Below are 19,535 nucleotides of genomic sequence, written 5' to 3'. Positions count from 1 at the left end.
GCGAATCGATTAAAAATCGGAAATGTTTTTTTTTCCAACACAGCTCTACTCAAAATGCCACACTCCCTTCTACATGTTTGCAACTTCTCTACTTGCATCTATTGACTGTGGTTGTGTAGAAGATTGGCCACTAGATGGTGCTGATGGTACATTCTTATGTATGTAACCAGATTCAGTACAATCTCACACCACCTACAGGTGCATGCCCAGGTGCATCTCCAGTCGTCTTACTTATTATTGGTAACAGGAGGTATAAAGAGGGTTGAAACTCCTAACGTATAACTATAAGTAAATTGTTAATACAACAGCACTGATTATATTTTAGAAAAAGAAAGTCTATGGGTGGGTCAAACAAAGACGTATTATTAAATGTTTCTGTCCATTTCAAATTACCCCTTTTTGTGTACTTGCAATAAGTAAATAATATGTAAAGCATGTCATATCTGCCTAAATGTCATTTCAATCTGCTGCCAGTAGTGGTCTGTGTGTCACCATCATGCAGTCTACTGTTAATGAGATCAATATTTTTTGTGTTGGGTTTAACACAGGTAGCTATTACTATTCCAGAGGAAGATTACCCATTCATTCAAGATGATGTTCTGTGATCTGTATATGCAGCTTAGAGTAGGTTTTTACGGTATGACTGAACATTACTTTTATTTGTAACATATTGAGTGACAGATTTACTCTCTTGGCTCACAAACCCATTGAAGTCCAGATTCCTACTCTGTGAAAGATCATAATAAGTGTGCGCAAACAACCATGACAACTATCTTTTTATAAACCGATGACATTTTCTCTTTATGCCTCTATGCTGTTCTGAGCATGACTGCACATTCCAATTTCAAACAGGCTATTAAATAATAACATACCCTGTGATTATGGGCCATGTTTTATTCTGCTTGGTAACACATTTCATGAACAATCTGTAAAATCTATTTAGTACAATCCATATAAAAGTAATACAACAGATTGTTGTTGTGCAGATGCAGGTTCAGTTTGCCTCTGCCTCCTCCTCCTCCAGCAGGCATTGATGCAGAAGAGACTCACCAATGTGTTGTTGACAGTGGTGAGTGCTTTTTAAATTAACGCAATGTAAAGTAGTGTTTAAAGAAAAAACATCAAAACTTGTTTTTCATCTGTTCCCGTTTTGCTAGATCAAAGTGAAACCTCTCAAGGTGGTAGTCTTCAGCACATCCAACCAAGAAATCACACCATGACACACCTGTGAGGTCAAAGCTGCCCCATTACTCGGGTATAGTAATTGGGACACACTTGTAGCTGCCATCTGTCTGTATGGAAAGTTATGGGCACTTTGTGATGTTGTTCTTGGATGGGCACTTTATTTCTAAAAGCCCATATTGTGGGCTTTCACTGCCTATTTGATCAATCTAATGATTGCACGGGTAACTGTAGCATTTTGTCCTTTTGTATCTTTAGTAGTTTGATGCTTTAATCTGACTTTTCTAGAGTATATGAATATGATATAAATCTGTAAATATTGGACGAATAAGAATATGTGTGTGTACACAATTCAGACAATTAGCAAAATATATAAATAAATGTGTTCAATATGTGATGCATAGAAACAAATGTTTTCATATAAGGTTATAAGCCATACAGCTCTCCCCTTCATTTTCAAGTTTGAATTATGTTTTCCATGGATACTAATGACATTCACAAGGTTCATGCGAAAGTCCATGTTCCATATTTTCCCGACAGACAAAATAAACAAGTTTTGACTCAGTTGTGGGACAAAACCTCCTCTCTACTCTCCATCCTTCCTACTCTGAAGACAGATTATCTTAGTGTAGGAGACACAACTTCAGATGAAAACAAGTCTTACTTCTAGGGTAAAGAGAGCAGCTCCTGTTAAGAGAAATAGACAGATGTTGGCGAAGCGCGACTGACCTTTGATGAAATACAAACAAGTGTCTGGCTTCAGCTAGGTGGCTAGTTTGCATAATTCAGCTGAGGATAAAAGCTGGCCAGTGCAGAATATTTTCTAATATACTTCTGTGTGGGAAGATATTTGTGAAGAGGCTGTGCGTTTCGCTGCACATGTGCTGTCTTTCAAGCAAAGCAAACCGAGCAGAGAAGAGAAGTGTGATTTGTGTGGAGCTCAATTCAAATGGTGTGAACTTCAAAAATACACCATATTCTATTTACACAGGGTACACTCCACGTTTGCCATTGTTGTGATAGGGAATGAAGGATGCCTAAACTGCCTTAAAATTCACATTAGTGTCTTCATGGCAGGCAGGCAACCCACCCACACATTGGTACACGTGTGAGAAATAATTTTCAGCTGGCAGAATTGCTGTCCAGCCACAGGCATTTTCACAAGGAAGAGAAACTGCAACCTTGTACAGTGTGAGGCAAGGCTTTCAAGGACTTCTTTTCTATTCACAACTAGATTTAGTGGAGCATTATGTGTGAGTACTGGGCTGGCTTTCACAAGAGGATTCACACAGGGAAGAAACTGCAAAAGACTGAACTAATGGACTCTGTATTCCCTTACTTGCTTTATTCGTGATCTACCGAGACTATATAACCAGCTGTCCCTCTGAATTCTCATTCATTTCCTGTTTGTGAACCCCCATGTCTTACCCAGGTTGTTTCTTTGAAATACCGACCATGTGATTAAAACACTGCGTGCTGTCCACCAGTGGGTGTAAATTGAATGGTAGTCTGTGACAGAATCTCGTCAACAGATTTATACAAATTAGATTTAATGGTATTGTATATCAGTATTCTAAAGGTGCAGTAAACACAGACTGTCGAATATTGCAATGTGATTCACACAGAAAATTAAAATAACTACAAAGTAATTTCAATATTGCCAGTTCATGACAGGTCATCTATTTATAACTTCATGCAGGAACACTCTGTGTTAAACAGTTCATTCAAAAAAGGAGAGCAGTGTTTACTTAACACCTTATTTATTTCATTAATATTTTTCTGTCCGTCTATGGATCATTCCCACCACTTTCGTATAGCAATGTCAGACCAGTGAAGAGTCGCATGCTGCACCGGCTGAAAATACTTTTATTGTGAAAGCTTTACACACTAGGAAGTACTCGGAAACAAGATGTATTTATTTCATTCACTTACATTTATCAGACATTCCTGACAGCAAGTTCTTCACGACACGTACTTACATCCTCAATTTTGGAGTGTCGGAAGCGGGTCTTTAACGGCAGTTAGGACTGTAACTTAAGAAAAGACTCAATGTTTGGCGTAAAGAAGTAACTTGGCTGTGTTCAGAGCCAGAGGATTCAGATATTTAAAAAAAACCCGCTGACAGCGTTTGTTCGAAAAAGCAGTTGAGAGAGTCTTTTGTTACCATAACAATTTATGCTCATTTAGAGTTTAAATGTTTAATGTTAGAAAACCGCTAGTGAGTTTACAGTGAGGTGAGGTAAAATGTAGTTATTATATGGCAACGATAGTACGAGCGATATGATTGGCTAATGAGTGGTCATGCCTACCGTGTATTGCCCAATCAGGGCCTCAGCGGGTGATTCGGAATTGCCTATTAGCCACCGACGAACATTTCTCGGGAGCGAGAGCTCAACAAAACTACATTTTTTTTCTACTTTCAATAACCATTTCCTTTCATTTTCAAAATGAGCGAAAGTGAACACTCTGATAGTGAGTTCCACTATCGAGATCAACAGGAAATAGTTACAACTGGAGGTGGAGATGACTATAATGAAAGCAACAACAGCAACAGCCAGGAGAAAATGGAGGACATTCTAAAAGAGCAGAAAAGTGCAAAAACTGCGAGAAAAACAAGCGACATGAAAACACTTCAAAGGTACTTACTAATCGACAAGGGTAAAATAGAAATGCTTAAACTACGAGCTCCCGAGCTTGACCATTTGCTAGCAAAGTTTTTCAAGGACGTGCACCCAGTAAATGGCGACGAGTACGACCCCCATAGTGTATTTAGCGTTCAGAGGAGTGTCCATCTATTCCTTACAGACCAAAAATATCCACACAACATCCTCAAGGACAAGGAGTTTGAAAGGTCCCGTAGTGTCTTGGAAGCCAAACGGAAGCAGCTGGTTGTTAAAGATGGAAAAGGTAACAGACCAGACGCCACCCGATGGAAAAGGTCCAATATCCTGAGCCGAACACAACAACCTCCAAACAAGAGCCTACCAGCCCCATCGCAAGATCCTTCTTCTCATGCTGCAGGTCAGTTTATTGCAAACAGGGGTGTAACAGTTAAAGAAAGAGGCCAATTGATGACAATGCAATCGATGCATTCCTTCTCTATACAGTAGGTAACCTTCCCTAGGCTTTGCAAGGAGAAAATACCCCAACCGTTTTCACTTGGAAAACATCAGCAGTATCACTGGCTGTAACTTCCGAATCTTCTTGAAACTATAGTTTGAATCACTTGTGTATGAAAGGCGCCATGTGTTTGATCCGAACAGAAGTCATAGACTGTCGATCAATCTTTTCTTATAAGCTGTTGTTGTTAAGCCTACTTATTAACTGGGTGAATAGAGATGTACAGTATAACAGGGCTCTCAAGTTTTGAAGACAGGCAAGAGTGAGGTATCCTCCCGGTCAAGCCCCCGCCCGCCCCCATCCCGCACTCCGCCCCTGTCGTACGCCCCCCCCCCCCCCCCCCCCCTCGCCAGACAATAAAAGTATGAATGTCTTATATATGCATAGTCATAGAATTGGATGTATTTATTGGGAGAAATTGTATTCTTGTACATTGCAGTTTGCTCATTTGTTTTTTAACTGACGCTGTCCTGGCAGCCAAACGGAAGCAGCTGGTTGTTAAACATGGAAAAGGTAACAGACCAAACGCCACCCAATGGAAAAGGTCCAATATCCTGAGCCGAACACAACAGCCTCCAAACAAGAGCCTACCAGCCCCATTGCAAGGCCCTTCTTCTCATGCTTCAGGTCAGTTTATTGCAAACAGAGGTGTAACAGTTAAAGAAAGAGGCCAATTGATGACAATGCAATCGATGCATTCCTTCTCTATGAATACAGTAGGTACCCTTCCCTAGGCTTTGCAAGGAGAAAATATACCAACCATTTTCACTTGGAAAACATCAGCAGTATCACTGGCTGGAACTTCTGTATCTTCTTGAAACTATAGTTTGAATCGCTTGTGTTTGAAAGGCGCCATGTGTTTGATCCGAATAGAAGTCATAGACTGTCTATCAATCTTTTAGCTGTTGTTGTTTACTTATTAACTGGGTGAATAGAGATGTACAGTATAACAGGGCTCTCAAGTTTTGAAGACAGGCAAGAGTGACGTATCCCCCCGGTCAAGCTCCCGCCCGCCCCCATCCCGCTCCCGCCCGCCCCCATCCCGCTCCCGCCCGCCCCACCCCGTCGTATCAAACCAGGCATTGTGAATTTGTCGTAACATTAAAACAGGAGATGACTTACTCCTTGTAGAAGACTGACACTCGGAGCTCCAGTGGTTTCCTCAGGTGAACAAAACCTTTGGAAGATCAATCGAGCGCAATTCCAGGATGCTTTATTTTCATTGGTTGCTGGATTAAATATTACCCAGATACAACGGATACAAAATATACTTTTTTTTCGAAATGGCTATTGTGTAGCAAATTTCTTTTTTATTTTGATTGGCTGATAAGTGGCACCTCACGGCAGAACTGCAAGGGATTCGGTGAGACATGCTTGATCCCTCCATGCTGAGGGCAGTGCGGCCAGGTCATGTTTGCGCGCTGCGCCACATTAAATAGCCTTGAGTTTTTTTTTCAGCGTGAGAAATACGATTTGTTGCTGGAGTGTCTGACAAAAGACCGAAATGAGTGACTGCTACGATCAATGCGTGACACTTGAGAGCCCTGGTATAATTAAGGTCCTCTTTAATGTAACGCGAGTGTGGTAACCGTGCTAACTTATGCAGTGAAAACAACTGTGTTCCCCAGGTCGTCCATTACTGACATTGCAAATATTAGAAATAGGGTTTCATGTACATTCAATACACAAAATGCAGCAGTTTAAACAACATAACAAAATGAGTGGCTAAACTCTGAATAACCCTGATTATGTCTCTCGTAGTTCCTTCGTCTTCCTTGCGTCTCTTGGTGCAACCACTGAGGCTACTATCAGCATTGATGTGGTTTTAAGTAATGATTCCTGAAAGTGTGTATGACAAAACTGTGTCCATAATTCAAATGATTTATAACCTGCAGGTCACATGATTGATTGTGAGAACGCAGTAGACGACAGGAGGGAGCGAGAGGTCCCGACATCCTCCGGAGAAGGGCCTGGGGTGTCCCCGCCACAAGACAGCTTGCTCGAGAGAGCATCTCATTCAGTCAACTACGGCAGGCGTGCACCGAATGTGACCTACCTTTCAAAATCCAGTTTGATTAGCCACAAGAGAACACATACAGAAGAGAAGAAAGCCCCAAAGCTGCGGCCCACGTGCTCAGAATGTGGCATGTCCTTCGATAGGAAAAGTCGTCTTGTTAGTCATCAGACCATTCACACAGGAGAGCGGGCCCACCTCTGCTCTTATTGTGGCAAGACATTTAGGATGAAGGGAACTTTGACCAGCCACATACGAGTGCATACGGGTGAGCGGCCGTACGGCTGTTTAGTTTGTGCGAGGAGGTTCAGTCAGCACTCACAACTGGTCTCTCATAAGCGATTGCACACTGGTGAGAGACCCTACCTGTGTTCTGTCTGTGGCAAGGGTTTCCCAAGTTCGGGGGCATTATTAGTTCATACACGGAATCATACTGGAGAGCGTCCGTACAAGTGCGAGTTCTGTGGGAAAGGTTTCATGAAGACCAGCCATCTCAGTATACACAGGAGATTTCACACGAAGGAGAAACCCTTTGTTTGTTCAGTGTGTAAGAAGAAATTTGGGACAGGTTCAGGGCTGAAGAAACATATGAGAACACACACAGGGGAGAAACCCCATAAGTGTTTATTTTGTGGGAAAAGGTTTTCAGTGCGATATAATATGAAAATTCATCAACATGTGCATAGATGACCTCTCCCGATCTGTGGAGCTTTTAGTTATAGTGATGTCATTCACCATTAAATGTCCTGTCATGGTTGACTGCAATATATAGGCACAGCTTTCGAGCTTTGATACTTATGCGCAAAGTGTGCCTATTGTCACGCAAATGGTGAAGGGATGGTCGGGTAAATCAAATGAAAGTAGTGACATGGTGTCTGATCACAAACACTGCTCGCACAGCTATCCAGGGGTTAATATCTCGAACTTCATGTAAAATGTTGAAGCTTAGCGACCTTCAGAAATATTCATGCTTTTGTGCACTGTAAGCATGCAAGCATTTCACTGTTACATAAAGTGTCACCTCCATCTGGCATTGTTACAAATGTTTTCATAGTTCTTGTAAAGGAAACTTTGTGAATCAAGAAATTGTACCTTTCTGTTAAAGCTAAAGATTAAACACGCAAATGGTGAAGGGATGTTGGGGTAAATCCAATGGAAGTTCCTAGTGACATGGTGCCAGATCTCAATCACAGATCGAACAGCCATCCAGGGGTTCATATCTCGACCTTTTCGACCTTCATGTAACATGTTGAAGCTTTGCGACCTTCAGAAATGTTATACTTTTGTGCATTGTACTCACTGCATTGTCACACATTTTTTCATAGTTCTTGTAAAGGAAACTTTGTGAATCAAGAAATTGTCTCTCTGTAATTAAAGATAAAGATTAAACATAGCTGTTGCTCAAGTTTTTGATGTAGCTTTTTGATAACGGTCAGAGGCATGATTTACCTTTCTGTTGTGATGAAGCAATGTTCTCAAATTGTGAGCTAACGGGATAGGTATGTAACCTAATAGTGCAGTGTTGGGAACATTATAATGGCCGTGTTGGGCAACATCTGAGAACACAAAGGGGTTTTTATCATGGTTGATATGACCCCCTCATTATGATAACTGGAAGAAACATATCACACTGTTGTCAGCGTATGAGCTTTTACATTACCTTTAGGTAAACCTAGATATCCTGCATTGAATAGCCATCAAAATGTGGATGTACTCATGAATTTACAGATTTTGTACAACCTTCCGAATTGAAATGACTAACTTAGTATTCATACTATACACTTTTTGGCCTTCATACCACGAAGAGCATTAACTACCTGATATTTGAAAGCAAAGGCTGGTGATGACAGAAACTGTTTGTTATGTGTTTGATCACAGAAGGATAACTGCAGTCCATATTCTTTAGATATCAGGGAAGCCTCCCTCTGTCTCTCAGGTCAAAATGCTCCCTTCTACATGTTTGCAACTTCTCGCATAGATATTGTATGTGGTTGTGTAGAGGATTGGCCACTAGATGATGCTGATGGTACATTCTTAACTATGTCACAAACCAGATTCAGTACAATCTCAAACCACCTACAGGTGCATCTCCAGTCATCTTATGTTGGTAACAGAAGGTATAAAGAGGGTTGAAACTCCTAACGTATAACTATAAGTTAATTGTTAATTCAACAGCACTGATTATATTTTAGAAAAAGAAAGTCTATTGGTGGGTCAAACAAAGACGTATTATTAAATATTTCTGACCATTTCAAATTACCCCTTTTAGTGTACTTGCAATAAGTTAATAAGTAAAGCATGTCATATCTGCCTAATGTCATTTCAATCTGCTGCCAGTAGTGGTCTGTGTCTCACCATGCAGTTTACTTTTGGCTGAAACTACGACTACTAGATGTATTGTACTGTTTATGAGATCAATCTTTTATGTGTTGGGTTTAACACAGGTAGCTAGTACTTATCCAGAGGAAGATTACTCATTCATTCAAGATGATGTTCTGTGATCTGTATATGCAGCTTAGAGTACTGTAGGTCTTTCTGGTATGACTGAACATTCCTTTTATTTGTAACATATTGAGTGACATTTTTCGAGTGAGAGATTGCCCAATTCCGATTCTTCTCCTTGCCCCTTTTTCTTTGTCTTTGTCTTTGTCTTAACCCTAGCACTTGCAAGTGTAAGGGCCAAGGGCTGAAAACTTTCCCCTATGAAATGAGACACCACTCTCTTGGCTCACAAACCCATTGAAGTCCAGATTCCTACTCTGTCAAATATCCTAATAAGTGTGCACAATCAACCATGACAACCATCTTTTTATAAACCGATGACATTTTCTCTCTATGCCTCTATGCAAACAGGCTATCACTGCTGTCCACCAGTGGGTGTAAATTGAATGGTAGTCTGTGACAGAATCTCGTCAACAGATTTATACAAATTAGATTTAATGGTATTGTATATCAGTATTCTAAAAGTAAACACAGACTGTCGAATATTGCAATGTGATTCACACAGAAAATTAAAATAACTACAAAGTAATTTCGATAGTTCATGACAGGTAATCTATTTATAAAACTTCATGCAGGAACACTCTGTGTTAAACAGTTCATTAAAAAAAGGAGAGCAGTGTTTACTTTACATCTTATTTATTTCATTAATATTTTTCTGTCCGTCTATGGATCATTTCCCACCACTTTCGTATAGCAATGTCAGACCAGTAAAGAGTCGCATGCTGCACCGGCTGAAAATACTTTTATTTTGAAAGCTTTACACACTAGGAAGTACTCGGAAACAAACCTTTCATTGATGTATTTATTTCATTCGCTTACATTTATCAGACATTCCTGACAGCAAGTTCTCCACGTACGTTCATCCTCACTTTTGGAGTGTCGGAAGCGGGTCTTTAACGGCAGTTAGGACTGTAACTTAAGAAAAGACTCAATGTTTGGCGTAAAGAAGTAACTTGGCTGTGTTCAGAGCCAGAGGATTCAGATATAAAAAAAAAACCCGCTGACAGCGTTTGTTCGAAAAAGCAGTTGAGAGAGTCTTTTGTTACCATAACAATTTATGCTCATTTAGAGTTTAAATGTTTAATGTTAGAAAACCGCTAGTGAGTTTACAGTGAGGTGAGGTAAAATGTAGTTATTATATGGCAACGATAGTACGAGCGATATGATTGGCTAATGAGTGGTCATGCCTACCGTGTATTGCCCAATCAGGGCCTCAGCGGGTGATTCGGAATTGCCTATTAGCCACCGACGAACATTTCTCGGGAGCGAGAGCTCAACAAAACTACATTTTTTTTCTACTTTCAATAACCATTTCCTTTCATTTTCAAAATGAGCGAAAGTGAACACTCTGATAGTGAGTTCCACTATCGAGATCAACAGGAAATAGTTACAACTGGAGGTGGAGATGACTATAATGAAAGCAACAACAGCAACAGCCAGGAGAAAATGGAGGACATTCTAAAAGAGCAGAAAAGTGCAAAAACTGCGAGAAAAACAAGCGACATGAAAACACTTCAAAGGTACTTACTAATCGACAAGGGTAAAATAGAAATGCTTAAACTACGAGCTCCCGAGCTTGACCATTTGCTAGCAAAGTTTTTCAAGGACGTGCACCCAGTAAATGGCGACGAGTACGACCCCCATAGTGTATTTAGCGTTCAGAGGAGTGTCCATCTATTCCTTACAGACCAAAAATATCCACACAACATCCTCAAGGACAAGGAGTTTGAAAGGTCCCGTAGTGTCTTGGAAGCCAAACGGAAGCAGCTGGTTGTTAAAGATGGAAAAGGTAACAGACCAGACGCCACCCGATGGAAAAGGTCCAATATCCTGAGCCGAACACAACAACCTCCAAACAAGAGCCTACCAGCCCCATCGCAAGATCCTTCTTCTCATGCTGCAGGTCAGTTTATTGCAAACAGGGGTGTAACAGTTAAAGAAAGAGGCCAATTGATGACAATGCAATCGATGCATTCCTTCTCTATACAGTAGGTAACCTTCCCTAGGCTTTGCAAGGAGAAAATACACCAACCGTTTTCACTTGGAAAACATCAGCAGTATCACTGGCTGTAACTTCCGAATCTTCTTGAAACTATAGTTTGAATCACTTGTGTATGAAAGGCGCCATGTGTTTGATCCGAACAGAAGTCATAGACTGTCGATCAATCTTTTCTTATAAGCTGTTGTTGTTAAGCCTACTTATTAACTGGGTGAGTAGAGATGTACAGTATAGCAGGGCTCTCAAGTTTTGAAGACAGGCAAGAGTGAGGTACCCTCCCGGTCAAGCCCCCGCCCGCCCCCATCCCGCACTCCGCCCCTGTCGTACGCCCCCCCCCCCCCCCCCCCCCCCCCCCCCAGACAGTAAAAGTATGAATGTCTTATATATGCATAGTCATAGAATTGGATGTATTTATTGGGAGAAATTGTATTCTTGTACATTGCAGTTTGCTCATTTGTTTTTTAACTGACGCTGTCCTGGCAGCCAAACGGAAGCAGCTGGTTGTTAAACATGGAAAAGGTAACAGACCAAACGCCACCCAATGGAAAAGGTCCAATATCCTGAGCCGCACACAACAACCTCCAAACAAGAGCCTACCAGCCCCATCGCAAGGCCCTTCTTCTCATGCTTCAGGTCAGTTTATTGCAAACAGGGGTGTAACAGTTAAAGAAAGAGGCCAATTGATGACAATGCAATCGATGCATTCCTTCTCTATGAATACAGTAGGTACCCTTCCCTAGGCTTTGCAAGGAGAAAATATACCAACCATTTTCACTTGGAAAACATCAGCAGTATCACTGGCTGGAACTTCTGTATCTTCTTGAAACTATAGTTTGAATCGCTTGTGTTTGAAAGGCGCCATGTGTTTGATCCGAATAGAAGTCATAGACTGTCTATCAATCTTTTAGCTGTTGTTGTTTACTTATTAACTGGGTGAATAGAGATGTACAGTATAACAGGGCTCTCAAGTTTTGAAGACAGGCATGAGTGACGTATCCCCCCGGTCAAGCTCCCGCCCGCCCCCATCCCGCTCCCGCCCGCCCCACCCCGTCGTATCAAACCAGGCATTGTGAATTTGTTGTAACATTAAAACAGGAGATGACTTACTCCTTGTAGAAGACTGATGCTCGGAGCTCCAGTGGTTTCCTCAGGTGAACAAAACCTTTGGAAGATCAATCGAGCGCAATTCCAGGATGCTTTATTTTCATTGGTTGCTGGATTAAATATTACCCAGATACAACGGATACAAAATATACTTTTTTTTCGAAATGGCTATTGTGTAGCAAATTTCTTTTTTATTTTGATTGGCTGATAAGTGGCACCTCACGGCAGAACTGCAAGGGATTCGGTGAGACATGCTTGATCCCTCCATGCTGAGGGCAGTGCGGCCAGGCCATGTTTGCGCGCTGCGCCACATTAAATAGCCTTGAGTTTTTTTTTCAGCGTGAGAAATACGATTTGTTGCTGGAGTGTCTGACAAAAGACCGAAATGAGTGACTGCTACGATCAATGCGTGACACTTGAGAGCCCTGGTATAATTAAGGTCCTCTTTAATGTAACGCGAGTGTGGTAACCGTGCTAACTTATGCAGTGAAAACAACTGTGTTCCCCAGGTCGTCCATTACTGACATTGCAAATATTAGAAATAGGGTTTCATGTACATTCAATGCACAAAATGCAGCAGTTTAAACAACATAACAAAATGAGTGGCTAAACTCTGAATAACCCTGATAATGTCTCTTGTAGTTCCTTCGTCTTCCTTGCGTCTCTTGGTGCAACCACTGAGGCTACTATCAGCATTGATGTGGTTTTAAGTAATGATTCCTGAAAGTGTGTATGACAAAACTGTGTCCATAATTCAAATGATTTGTAACCTGCAGGTCACATGATTGATTGTGAGAACGCAGTAGACGACAGGAGGGAGCGAGAGGTCCCGACATCCTCCGGAGAAGGGCCTGGGGTGTCCCCGCCACAAGACAGCTTGCTCGAGAGAGCATCTCATTCAGTCAACTACGGCAGGCGTGCACCGAATGTGACCTACCTTTCAAAATCCAGTTTGATTAGCCACAAGAGAACACATACAGAAGAGAAGAAAGCCCCAAAGCTGCGGCCTACGTGCTTAGTATGTGGCATGTCCTTCGCTAGGAAAAATGCTTTTGTTCGTCATCAGACCATTCACACAGGAGAGCGGCCCCACTTGTGTTCTTATTGTGGCAAGACATTTAGGATGAAGGGAACTTTGACCAGTCATATACGCGTGCATACGGGTGAGCGGCCCTACGGTTGCTCAGTTTGTGGGAAGAGCTTCGTCCAGAGCTCAAACCTGGACTCCCATAAGCGATTGCACACTGGTGAGAAACCCTACCTGTGTTCTGTCTGTGGCAAGGGATTCCCAAGTTCGGGGGCATTATTAGTTCATACACGGAATCATACTGGAGAGCGCCCGTACAAGTGTGAGTTCTGTGGGAAATGTTTCATGTCATCCAGCCATCTCAGTATACACAGGAGATTTCACACGAAGGAGAAACCCTTTGTTTGTTCAGTGTGTAAGAAGAAATTTGTGACAGGTTCAGGGCTGAAGAAACATATGAGAACACACACAGGGGAGAAACCCCATAAGTGTTTATTTTGTGGGAAAAGGTTTTCAGTGCGATATAATATGAAAATTCATCAACGTGTGCATAGATGACCTCCGGATCTGTGGAGCTTTTAGTTATAGTGATGTCATTCACCATTAAATGTACTGTCATGGTTGACTGCAATATATATTCACAGCTTTCGAGCTTTGATACTTGTGCACAAAGTGTGCCTATTGTCACGCAAATGGTGAAGGGATGGTCGGGTAAATCAAATGGAAGTTAGTAGTGACATGGTGTCTGATCACAAACACTGCTCGCACAGCTATCCAGGGGTTAATATCTCGACCTTCAAGTAAAATGTTGAAGCTTTGCGACCTTCAGAAATATTCATGCTTTTGTACACTGTAAGCAAGCATTTCACTGTTACATGAAGTGTCACTTCTGTCTGGCATTGTTACACATTTTTTCATAGTTCTTGTAAAGGAAACTTTGTGAATCAAGAAATTGTACCTTTCTGTAATTAAAGCTGAAGATTAAACACGCAAATGGTGAAGGGATGTCACGCAGATGGTGAAGGGATGTTGGGGTAAATCCAATGGAAGTTACTAGTGACATGGTGCCAGATCTCAATCACAGATCACACCGATATCCAGGGGTTCATATCTCGACCTTTTCGACCTTCGTGTAACATGTTGAAGCTTTGCGACCTTCAGACATGTTTATGCTTTTATTGCATTGTAAGCAGGCATTTCACTGTCACTGCAACCTAAAGTGTCACTACTGTCTGGCATTGTCACACATTTTTTCATAGTTCTTGTAAAGGAAACTTTGTGAATCAAGAAATTGTATCTCTGTAATTAAAGATAAAGATTAAACATAGCTGTTGCTCAAGTTTTTGATGTAGCTTTTTGATAACGGTCAGAGGCATGATTTACCTTTCTGTTGTGATGAAGCAATGTTCTCAAATGGTGTGCTAACGGGATAGGTATGTAACCTAATAGTGCAGTGTTGGGAACATTATAATGGCTGTGGCATAAGGAATCCTTTGATACAATTGTGTCTTGTTCACTTCAATTCACTGAAAGTTTTCTTTTTAGGTGTTGTGCAACATCTGAGAACACCAAGGTTTTTTTTATCATGGTACCAAGTTGATATGTCACCCTTATTATGATAAAACTTGAAGTGACGTATCACACTGATGCCAGCGCATACGCTTCTGCATTAACTCTAGGTAAACCTAGATATCCTGCAATGAATAGCCATCAAAATATGGATGTTTTCTTGAATTCACAGATTTTGTACAACCTTCCGAATAGTAATTACTAACGCAGTATTCATACTATACACGTTTTGGCCTTCACACCACAAAGAGCATTAACTACCTGATATTTGAAAGCAAAGGCTGGTGATGACAGAAACTATTTGTTATGTGTTTGATCACAGAAGTATAACTGCAGTCCATAGTCTACCCTTTCTACATGTTTGCAACCTCTCTACAGTACTTGCATAAGATATTGTATGTGGTTGTGTAGAGGATTGGCCACTAGATGGTGCAGATGGTACATTCTTATGTATGTCACAAACCAGATTCAGTACAATCTCACACCACCTACATGTGCATGCCCAGGTGCATCTCCAGTCATCTCAGTTATGTTGGTAACAAAAAGTATAAAGAGGGTTGTAAACTACTAACTTGTCACTCTAAGATAATCGTTAATACAACAGCACTGATAAAATTTTAGAAAAAGAAAATCCATGGGTGGGTCAAAAGATATTATTAACATTTTTCTGTCCATTTCAAATTACACCTTTTACAGTTTTTTACGATCGGATACACACAATAATGACTGTTTGGTTTGTTTTTCAATCGGCCTCACACAATTAGCACAACCACACAACCAATGAGCAAAACACCTCAGATCCATTGCAAAATTAAACACTCTTGTAAAATCTATACACTAATTTAACAAAACCATATTTTGTTACCATACGAAACACACACATTGCATATGACTGAATTCTGTTTGTACCACTTACACACTGCTGTTATAAACCTAAAACACTTTTAGCAATTCTACTTCTCAGTGATTAGAGTATTGTAAGTGAAGTACACAGAGAAAGTGAAAATACACAATACAGTAAAATCACTACACAAGACCAATGCTGATTTTACGTACAGTATTTACGTAATTCTCTCCATATACCCTTATCAGTCGACATGTCAACCTGGAGAATCACAACAAAACATGTCCCAGTTTTCATGCTGCTTCAGGAGTGTGCATAACACTGTAAGCTCAGCAAATATCAGACAAACGTGAAAAGATGTTTCCAGTACAGGTAAAAATTCCATTTACAGTAAAAAAAAAGATCAGAAAAAAATTAAAATACAGTACAAATAAAGTTGCATTTTACCCTGATGTCTTTTTAGGATGTCAGTGTTGCCAGTGTTGACTGAGAGGCCTGATGGACATTACTGTATTGAAAATGGCATGGTCACCGATAATGTTCGTTTGACTTCTCTGAGCCTGATAGCATTACGTATTTGCCTAAATCATGTCTATGATCTCTCTATCTTGTTCTTGCGTGAATATGGGCCTGTCCTCCTTTCAAGTTTATTTGATAAATTTGGTCTTCTTCTCCTTTGGGCACATTTTTCTCCTGTTTCAGGTCTTCGTCTTCCTCTACTTCCACCTTGATCTCAGCCTCATGGCATGGCCTCGGCCTCCTCCTCTTCCTCCTTCTCCTCCTATGTGGATTCCCCCTCTCACCCTCACTCTTCTTCTTCTGATTCCTTCCATTTTGGTTGAAGACAGATTACACTTACTCATCTGCTGCATTTCTATAGTGCTAAAACCTGTTTGTTGTGTCTACAATTAAGCAATCATGTGTTTGGGCACTTGATGGCTGTGTTTATTTGACCGGCTCATAGGTGTGGTAACTTGACAGAGTGTTTTGGAATGGCAAGGAAGTGACCTTTTGGTATATATCTGTCTCTAAAGCATAAAAGTGTGTTTAGTGCTTTGCAAATCACTTGTGTGTATGGTTTCGCAAAAAGTGTGATGTTTAAATGTGCTTATAGTTGTGCAAATCTGAGCCGTTGTTTTGCTCCTTGAGTGAAGGTTTTGATAATTGTGTAATACTTTTGATTTTAGTGTGTATCCGATCGTAAAAAACTGTAATGTATATGCAATAAGTAAATAATATGTAAAGCATGTAATATCACGTTTTGGCCTTCACACCACAAAGAGCATTAACTACCTGATATTTGAAAGCAAAGGCTGGTGATGACAGAAACTATTTGTTATGTGTTTGATCACAGAAGTATAACTGCAGTCCATAGTCTACCCTTTCTACATGTTTGCAACCTCTCTACAGTACTTGCATAAGATATTGTATGTGGTTGTGTAGAGGATTGGCCACTAGATGGTGCAGATGGTACATTCTTATGTATGTCACAAACCAGATTCAGTACAATCTCACACCACCTACATGTGCATGCCCAGGTGCATCTCCAGTCATCTCAGTTATGTTGGTAACAAAAAGTATAAAGAGGGTTGTAAACTACTAACTTGTCACTCTAAGATAATCGTTAATACAACAGCACTGATAAAATTTTAGAAAAAGAAAATCCATGGGTGGGTCAAAAGATATTATTAACATTTTTCTGTCCATTTCAAATTACACCTTTTACAGTTTTTTACGATCGGATACACACAATAATGACTGTTTGGTTTGTTTTTCAATCGGCCTCACACAATTAGCACAACCACACAACCAATGAGCAAAACACCTCAGATCCATTGCAAAATTAAACACTCTTGTAAAATCTATACACTAATTTAACAAAACCATATTTTGTTACCATACGAAACACACACATTGCATATGACTGAATTCTGTTTGTACCACTTACACACTGCTGTTATAAACCTAAAACACTTTTAGCAATTCTACTTCTCAGTGATTAGAGTATTGTAAGTGAAGTACACAGAGAAAGTGAAAATACACAATACAGTAAAATCACTACACAAGACCAATGCTGATTTTACGTACAGTATTTACGTAATTCTCTCCATATACCCTTATCAGTCGACATGTCAACCTGGAGAATCACAACAAAACATGTCCCAGTTTTCATGCTGCTTCAGGAGTGTGCATAACACTGTAAGCTCAGCAAATATCAGACAAACGTGAAAAGATGTTTCCAGTACAGGTAAAAATTCCATTTACAGTAAAAAAAAAGATCAGAAAAAAATTAAAATACAGTACAAATAAAGTTGCATTTTACCCTGATGTCTTTTTAGGATGTCAGTGTTGCCAGTGTTGACTGAGAGGCCTGATGGACATTACTGTATTGAAAATGGCATGGTCACCGATAATGTTCGTTTGACTTCTCTGAGCCTGATAGCATTACGTATTTGCCTAAATCATGTCTATGATCTCTCTATCTTGTTCTTGCGTGAATATGGGCCTGTCCTCCTTTCAAGTTTATTTGATAAATTTGGTCTTCTTCTCCTTTGGGCACATTTTTCTCCTGTTTCAGGTCTTCGTCTTCCTCTACTTCCACCTTGATCTCAGCCTCATGGCATGGCCTCGGCCTCCTCCTCTTCCTCCTTCTCCTCCTATGTGGATTCCCCCTCTCACCCTCACTCTTCTTCTTCTGATTCCTTCCATTTTGGTTGAAGACAGATTACACTTACTCATCTGCTGCATTTCTATAGTGCTAAAACCTGTTTGTTGTGTCTACAATTAAGCAATCATGTGTTTGGGCACTTGATGGCTGTGTTTATTTGACCGGCTCATAGGTGTGGTAACTTGACAGAGTGTTTTGGAATGGCAAGGAAGTGACCTTTTGGTATATATCTGTCTCTAAAGCATAAAAGTGTGTTTAGTGCTTTGCAAATCACTTGTGTGTATGGTTTCGCAAAAAGTGTGATGTTTAAATGTGCTTATAGTTGTGCAAATCTGAGCCGTTGTTTTGCTCCTTGAGTGAAGGTTTTGATAATTGTGTAATACTTTTGATTTTAGTGTGTATCCGATCGTAAAAAACTGTAATGTATATGCAATAAGTAAATAATATGTAAAGCATGTAATATCTGCCAAGATGTCATTTCAATCTGCTGCCAATAGAGGTCTGTGTCTCGCCATTATGCAGTGTACTGTTTGCTGAAACTACGGCGACTAGATCTATTGCTGTACTGTTTATGAGATCAATAGTTTTTGCTTTGCGGTCACTCAGATTTGCATGTCGAACAGTAACGATTGACTTTGAGAAACCTTTCTTTAGAAGAAGTCCTTTTGGATAATCACCTTTCTCCAGGGGGATACCCTTCTCCTCAGTGACACACTTTTTTAACACAGGTAGTACGATTCCAGAGGAGAAGTACTCATTTATTCAAGATGATGTTCTGTGATCTGAATATGCAGATTAGAGTATGTCTTCACGGTATGACCAAACATGACTTTTTTTGTAACATTGAGAGACACTTTCGAGTGACAGATTTACTCTCTTGGCTAACAAACCCATTGAAGTCCAGATTCCTACTCTGTGAAAGATCATAATAAGTGTGCACAATCAGCCATGACAGCCATACTTTTGGAGCATTTTATAAATCGATGACATTTCCTGCTTATGCCTCTATGCTGTTCGGAACACAACTGCACATTTCCATTTCGTCATTTCAAAATAGTTTACATTTGAATCTCAAGAATATATTCTTGACATGTAGAAATGAATGCAGGACATGTATGCTGTGCTGCTGATGAATCCACAGGGCAACCACCCCATTGTGACAGGTCAGATTCAGTGGCCACCGTTCCTGTCATCCACTGCCACCCATCACCACGCTGTGTCTGATACCACTGTTTGACTAGCCACCCAAGCACTGATAAAACAGCGGCATCACCTCCAGCACTGAAAGTCCGCACCTTCTTTATCTAGTGATCAAAGCGCACACAAAGACAGACAGATGGCCGGAGGAGCATAGCTACGCCAGGGACACAAGCTGATCAGAGGGACGCGCTGTTGATTTAGTGGCCTGCGTTCCTCGGATCCCCCACCCCCCACCCACCCAGGGGATGCAGGGCACGTGGTGAGGGGACACATTCCCATAATTCACAGTGCTTACCTAGCACTGAT

The sequence above is a fragment of the Sprattus sprattus genome (genome assembly GCF_963457725.1).
Source record: "Sprattus sprattus genome assembly, chromosome: 7".
Classification (NCBI taxonomy): domain Eukaryota; kingdom Metazoa; phylum Chordata; class Actinopteri; order Clupeiformes; family Clupeidae; genus Sprattus; species Sprattus sprattus.
This window is presented reverse-complemented; position numbering follows the sequence as displayed.